The sequence below is a fragment of the Limulus polyphemus genome, unplaced genomic scaffold, assembly GCF_000517525.1.
Source record: "Limulus polyphemus unplaced genomic scaffold, Limulus_polyphemus-2.1.2 Scaffold96, whole genome shotgun sequence".
NCBI lineage: Eukaryota > Metazoa > Arthropoda > Merostomata > Xiphosura > Limulidae > Limulus > Limulus polyphemus.
The window spans coordinates 42529-50494 of NW_013665706.1; the positions used below are offsets into that span (position 1 = coordinate 42529).

General features: G+C 31.0%; 1 protein-coding gene and 1 pseudogene across 2 annotated transcripts in view; one reads left to right on the plus strand and one right to left on the minus strand.

Annotated features, from left to right (window-relative positions):
- The window catches only part of LOC106469339 (vesicle-trafficking protein SEC22a-like), a 43167-nt gene that overhangs the window by 4713 nt on the left and 30488 nt on the right, over positions 1-7966 (plus strand). The window lies entirely within an intron of this gene.
- LOC111088495 lies at positions 2047-3504 on the minus strand (annotated as a pseudogene).

Below are 7966 nucleotides of genomic sequence, written 5' to 3' on the forward strand. Positions count from 1 at the left end.
AAGTGTTGGGATGATGTATGCTAAGTGAAGATATCTGCATTCACAAAGGGAAAGAAGCAGTTGTCACCAGTGGAACTTGAAGCTACTAAGAATATAGCACATAACTGGATTCATGTGGAACAGGTGATTGGTCTAGTAAGAAATAAGTATACAATTCATCAATGAACAATACCGATTGATTATCTTCTCTGCAAAAGTGATACAATACCAACAATTGACAAAATAACAACTGTATGCTGTGCCTTATGAAATTTATATGAATATGTTGTGTCATTTAATAATGTACCTAGGAAAAAACTTTAAACATGAAATGTGCAGCAAAATAAGACTTGTATTCTGGAAAGATGCATTAGACATTTCTCATAATCCAGAGGATTAAAAGTGTTAAACATGGCCAGTAAATGGTACCATGTGATCAAACTAGTAGTATCAGCTGATTTCTATTGTGAATAAAAAAAAAAAAATTCTCTTTATTTAAATATGTTACTTTTTCATCAAGATGGAAAATTACAATGTTATTTCAGAATTTTGATATTAAAACTGTAAGAATTAGGACATTAAAAATGTAACAAACATTCAGATATTGTTTCTTGTTTTTTTTTAATTTTTTAATGCATTTTTGGCAAAAAAGAATGGTGTCAAGGGGATAAAAAAAAACTAGCATTAGTTTAAGATATAATCCTTAATTTTTAAACAATGATGAATTATACTTCATAGAATGATTTATATTTAGGCCAGGTTTAAAAATATTTGTTTGCTATAACCTGATTGACCTCGTGAAAGTTTTTTCGCCAATTTCTGCCAATATATTGACCCATCTAACAAAATTTGATAACTTTAAAATTTTTATCTCCATATTATGGTTAAAATATTGTTAGATGTACATGACTGTTTTAATTTAGGTATATTTCAAGTGTTCAATTTCATTATTTTTATAGTTTATTGCAGGTTTGTTTACGTAAATGTTTGAATCATATGTTGTGTAGTTTGATTGTTGTATTATTGCATCATATTTTAGAACCTTCTAAGTTTTTCCCAAGTATTAATACCTCATAATATCTCATAGTATGTGGAAAGTTCTAGATCTCAGTTGCTACTTATAAATATGCATCCAAAATGTAGTTCAAGTAATACAAAGTTAGTAAGAGATATAGTCAAATAGATCTAGATTGTGTATTTGTAAGATTAGCTGTAAAGAGTGTATAGATGCCATTGTAAGCTGTATGATCTGATGAAGAGTGCTTGCTTGAAATGTCATCCTTCTTTAAATAAAAATAGAAAATTTAGTGATTGTTCAACCTCTTAAAAATGTATTGAAATTAAAGAACATGGCTTATCTTGTCCCCTTTCATGCTAATAAATACACAACCTAGAAATTTCAAATTATTTTGCAACACACACTTGCTGGTAGATATTGACCTCATTTGATGAAACTCAACTGATGGTAGCTGACTATTTTACTCATTCACTAAATCTACAAGTACTTCCCTCCATCTAGATAAGTCTTCAATCAGAATTAATTTGTTTTTCATCCTAATACTCAATCACTGAGAAAATTTTTTGGAGATTGATACACTGTTGTTGATGTATGCTCGTCAATAGTAAATTCTCTCCTGCTGTAATTCTCTTTGTAGAATAAATGTTGATAGTAATTGTATTCATGGTTTAATGCTTTATATTTTAGGTGATCATGGAAGTAGTGTTATTTCAAAAAATGTTTTTGTAAAGAAATTTAAAAAAAATTACCTACACACATTTTAAATCAGCATAGGGTTACAGCAAACAAAACTATTTTTGAGCCTGGCTTTGGCTACTAGCCACTGGTTATCACTTAAGCTGGTGAATAACACCAGAAAAAGCATGTGCAAGCAGTCTGATTCGAGTCTACACTGTTTGTCATTTAAATAAACTTTATACAAGTCCTTTATATGACAGATTGGGTATTCCAGTATCAAACATGGAAAAGTATATTATAGAAAATAAAGATTAGATTTTAATCTTTAGATTTTTTATTGTTTTTCACAACACATGCAGTAATTTTACATTTTTTTTACTATGAAACAGGTTTTTCATTGTCATTTCTTAGTTATTCCCTTTTTCTTGAACTGAGAAAGTTTTCTGCACTCTGGACAAAACCAGTACCTTTTTTATTTTGACCCACTGAAAATAGTCACACGTAAGGACAGTTTTCATTGTCATAACCTGCGACATCATCACCTTCATTATAAATTTTATTACACGTACAAATGAGTTCCCTTGAGTCTGAGGTCTGTGTGTTTGGTGCCTCAGCATTTGATGAAATATCCCTTGTTTGAATTGTTTTGGATGAAATGTTCATATTATTACCAACCAGACCTGGTAAAACTGCAAATTTAAAGAAAAGTCTTGACTTCACCATGTTCTGATGGAAATCTAAGTTGATTGCAATGTGCTCTGAGAAAAACTGAACTTGTCCATACAATGAAAAAACAAAACTCCTTTTCACACAGTAACTGACACTGTACATGATAATAATAAGCATGTGACCTTTTCAAAGACAATTTATCACTGTGACTCTCCAGGCACTCAACAGATTCAGATATATGTGAATCTCTTTCACAATAGGGGCACTTAATTTCTATTAAAACTTCTCCACAACAATTGCAACATCCAACCCCATCAGGTGTTGCACCCATGTAGGGATAACTGTGATGAATTACGAGGCTACTGTCCTGCCAGGAAAAATTCTCATAATCTTCCATCATAATTTTGATGTACTGTTTCTTGGCATCTTTATCATTGTGAGTTGTGACAGTTCTTCTGTGGTAGACTCATTGGTATTAAAAGCTTCTTTTGATTAATTCCGGGTGTTGTTGACTAACTGCTGCATCTATTTGCTTTTTCTTTGTTTTAGCAGCAGTGAATTCTATTTTCTGAATATTCTTGTACCAAACAAACCTTAAAATAAAAAGGAAAAAATATCTTAATTATTATTTATTTATTATTTGATTTTTTGGTCTTTAGTTTATTTGTGATTATATTTCATGAAGTTGTTTTATCTATCAAAAATAAAAAAATCAATTAACAAAATGTTTTGAGGTATTGCAGTTTTAATTTTTTTAACTCTTAAGCTTAAATTTTCCTTAGATACATTCATACATATATAGTTCATTAAAGGTAAGTGTAAAATACAACCAAGGGTCATTTTATTAATAAAATATATTCATAAACTGGTAAAGAGATTTACCTTTGGTACAGCTAATGGTAGCCAGTAAGACTTTTCCTCAGTTACAGTTTTGGGATTTCTTATCATGACAGCTGCTTCTACTGGAAAAGTAGGGCAACTACATGGGAACAAACTTCCCCTACACCTGCCATGCAAGTGCAGTTTCCAGAAATTACAGTTCCATCATTTTCACATATCAACCATAGAAGAAAATATATATCATTCATCCATTTAGTATGCTTCACTTTTCCAGAAATAATGCACTTTTTGTTTTCCACTACCTGTCCAATGTCTAGCATCGATCCACTAACAAAATTATTGTATGATTGAACAGACTTGTATGCTTTCAATTCCTGTAATGTGTAAGCACTCTGTGTGTAAACTAAATAGTTGACTATATTTGGACACTTGACTACTGGCCATTTATTTCATGTCATTACTACAGTCTCGTTTCTCGATCTCGTATGGATCTTTACCATGTATTACTTTCAATTTATCCAAACATTTTGTCTTACAGACTTTATCTAATGTATCCTGATATTGTGACTCAATGCTTTCTTTGCAGCCAATCGGTTATTTATCCATAATGTAACTGAGAAAATAAACCACATTATATTACCATACAATATGGTAACTGGAAGGGAGGATCATGAGAAATAGTTTCATATGGAAAGTTATGAATTATCGGCAATATCCCTGATACAATTATGTTATGGCTCTTTTTTTTAAATGACTTTATCAACTCCTTGTACTTATCAATTAGTTCCTCTGACCTATCTTCCTTACATCAATAAACCCTATATGCACAACAAAAACTGTATCATTGCTAGCCCCCTTTATTGTATATCTTGCTCTGTTAGTTGTATCCTTCACCTTTCACCTGGAAAGCATAATCTAATTCTTTTCTCACTATTTACTCCACAGACTATTCTATCCACATGCCTTGTCAAAGAATCACTTATAACTATAATCACCCTAATTCAATCATTCACATCCTTCTCTATCCCTTTTGTTTTCCTTCTCTCTAATAGTTCCTTATCTGCACTTATGTACTGTATTTCCTAGTTTCTTGTAGTTTATGAGATTTGTATGTACTGCTTGGCTTAAAACGCATTGTGATGTGAGAAACTCTGAATGAATTGTAAATAGCTTTTTCCGAGTAGTGAAGTATGTATTGCAGTGCAGCAATGTGATTTTAGTTATATAGCAGGATGATACAGTAATATCCAAGTTTTATTAAAAAAGAGATAAAAAAATTAAAATAAACTTTTTGTCCAACAACTCTTTGTTTGGGGAATCAGGTGATACAAATTGGAAATCCCTTTAAAATCTTGTAAATTGCTGGCTTCAACTACTGATATTACCAATTCATTGCATAAATCTATCACCCTGTTACAAAAATCACACAATCTTAACTAGAACCTAGCCTGTCTTTTTCTTCCATATCTTTGCTTGTAATCAACATGTCTGTAAATAGATCATAAAATTTTATTAGCATTACTACTAGCAAAAGAGCATTGCTTCAATTATTTGAGTGATTATCCACCACTATGCCAATATCCTTTTCTTCATTCAGGCTATTGAATGGGTTCACTGGTATATTAAACATGGGATCCAAATTAAGATAACCCAAATAATTGTCAAACTTACCAATTGATCCAAGTCATTCTGTAGTATCTCAAAATCCTCAGTACAGCTGGAAATACTAAAGAGTTTAATGTCATCAGCAGACTTTACTAATATATCCCTATCATTATAATTAATGCATATAAGAAAAAGCAAAGACCCAAACACTGACCTCTGAGGTACTCCACTGGTAACAATATGCCAGTTCAACTGGACTCCAAATATACTTTAAAAGAATAAGAAGCAGTAAAGTGAAGTAAGAATAAAAAAAATATCAACTAATTAAGTTAAGTGTCAAATTATTTACAAAATAATTTAGTGATATATAAAACAAAGCCAACATAAATCTAGCAACTGTGTACTTAGGCTTTCCAAAAAGATTTTTATTATGTGCCACACAAATGATAAGCTAATAAAATCACTTTGATAGTGGTTGGAAACATAGTAGTTAACTGGATTGTAGTGGTCAGATGGGAGAAAGCGAAAGGGTGTTACTAACACTTCATTAGTTAAGTAATATTTTTGGATTTTACGATTGTGCAAAACTTCCTTCTTACAAAATATCAAGTTCAAATTGAACACCATGCTCAAATTTGATACTTGAAATCAAATGTTGGAGGACAAAATTAATTTAAAGTGTAATTTTTATCAAATGTTATTGATTTTGGAATGAACTGCAGCTAAGTCTTATGGTTTCAAATTGTATTCAAAATATTAATCTGGTAACACAGTAGTTACTTGATAGTTTGTGTAATGGCTTTTTGGTTTTGTTGTGTATTGAGTCTACAGCTAATATTGTATTGGAAATACTTGGTGTTCTAAGTTGTCTTTTATATAAAAATGTGCATTGTGTAAATAAAAATGAACATTTTAAAAAGGTTTTAATCAAATTCCAGTTGACATAATTATATTTTTTTATGGAGTGCATTTTTAGCTAAAAGCAGTTATTTCAGGATTTATGATTTTTAACTAAATGACAACAAAATTTAAGTTACTTTTTCAATTTTTAGTGAAATTCTTTATTCTTTCGTACTTTTATCCTAACTATACATTATCTAGTCGTTATTGTAATAATTGCTTTCCTTAACATCTTTGTTTTCTATAGCTCTGGTTTCAAGTTTTGTTATAAAAAGAGCTTTACATAACTTAATGACAATGACATCTGTTATAAAAAAGAAAATATTAAACCAGTAAGAGATTTTGTTCCCATAATGACATTAATGCTTATAATATTTATTATTTAAAGAGGAATAAACTTGACAAAGTATTATAGTTCTAGTAGTAGTTAGCCCTATGTGTACATGTGAATCAAAGTGCACTTCTCATAACCTTTTTACAGAGTTAAATTAAAAATTTAATTAACTTTATTATTAATACATCTCAATGAACTTGGCATCAAAGTGTAATTTGTAAATAAATTTTCATATTATCTAAGCTTTAATTTCTTGATTTCAGAAAGAAATATTTAAATATGTTTTCAATCTTTGCTTTTAATTTCAACTTTCTTGTATATGTAATTTTATAAAGACGGAAAAAAATAAATAAATAAAAGAAAAATATACTTGAAAAAACAGCCACAACACAAATATCCAACATCTTGACACACATCATAGGTTTGATTATCATCTAATGTGCCCTGGTTTTTTGAGGTATGAGTGGGAGTAAGCCCCAAATTGCATGGGTGTATACCATCTATCCAGTTCAACCTCAACTTCACCAGCCTCACATGCTTAAGAAAAAAAAAGAAAAGGAGTAGATGTGGATGCTCAAGCCCACAACATCCCTCATTTTTATCACCTTTCACTGTCCGCATGCTTGACTCACAATCTAAGGGTCGCAGTTTTGAATCCCTGTCCCACCAAACATGCTCGCCCTTTCAGTTGTGTGGGCATCATAATGTGATGGTCAATACCACTATTTGTTGTTAAAAGAGTAGCCCAAGAGTTGGTGGTGGGTGGTGATGACTAGCTGCCTTCCCTCGAGTCTTTCACTGCTAAATTAGGAACAGCTAGTGCAGATAGCCATCGTGTAGCTTTGCCCGAAATTCAAAACCAATTCGCTGTCTGCAGTCAAAAGTGGGAAGGTGGTTGCTCAAGAAATATAGATATATAAATGAAATAAAACAAATAGTAAGAAAGATAATAATTAGAATACAGTATGACAAGTTTCGTTATGTATCTGTGTACGAGTCATACATTGTGTATGTACTTTAATTGTTGTACTAGGCTTTTGTAATATTGTTAACATCATCTTGCTAAAGCTACTACATTTTTTTCATTAATGTCATATTGTTATTAGAGGGCTAGATGTTTCTAGATTTTTCTGTCGCATGTTATAAATACATGCAGATACAGAGAGCAAGTATGATTGGAAATTTCCCATTGGTTTGCCAGTGAGAAAACCAGTAATGTAGGGATTTTATTTTCTGTGTGAGTTAATGAAAGTAAAAGTGAAGTTAAACTGCGTGATTGTCAGTTTAACCATAAAGAGCACATAGTGGCAATTTTTTTTTAAGTGAAATAATTACAGCTTATATTGTTATAACAGAGATTGAGGATAATAATTCAACTTGTCAAATTCTGTTCTAAAGTAATTGAACCTGCCTGTGTGGACTTTGATGAAAAAGAGACAATTATTTAAAGCTCTGGACACCACTGGGATAACCAATAGTGTAACGAAGTTTTGTACATACGTTTGACTTGTTTTGAATATATTATTCTAAACCAAATGGATTGTTTGCTGTCTGTTCATTGTTGAAATTTATCACCAAGAAGTCACAGACACCTACTGTAAAGAATTAGGCCCTATAAAACATGACTATTTTATGATTAGAAATTCTGGTTCTATTTGGTTTGCCAAAGCGGAAGCCAATAATATAGTGATTTCATTTTTCGTGTGAAGTCAAGACAGCTTAGTCTGCTATGTAATCATTAACCGATCAAGTGATATATCCCTATCTTGTTTGGTTCCTTTTTTCAAGTTCAGTAGCCAGCCCTACATAGCTTTTTTATTTAGCATTAATCTTTTTCATTTTTCATAAGATAGTATACATGGGTAACTAGGTTATAGAATGTATTCTAAAGCTACCTCTGATAAAATTGTCTGAATAATTCTAATTATTTCTCCTCTAATAAA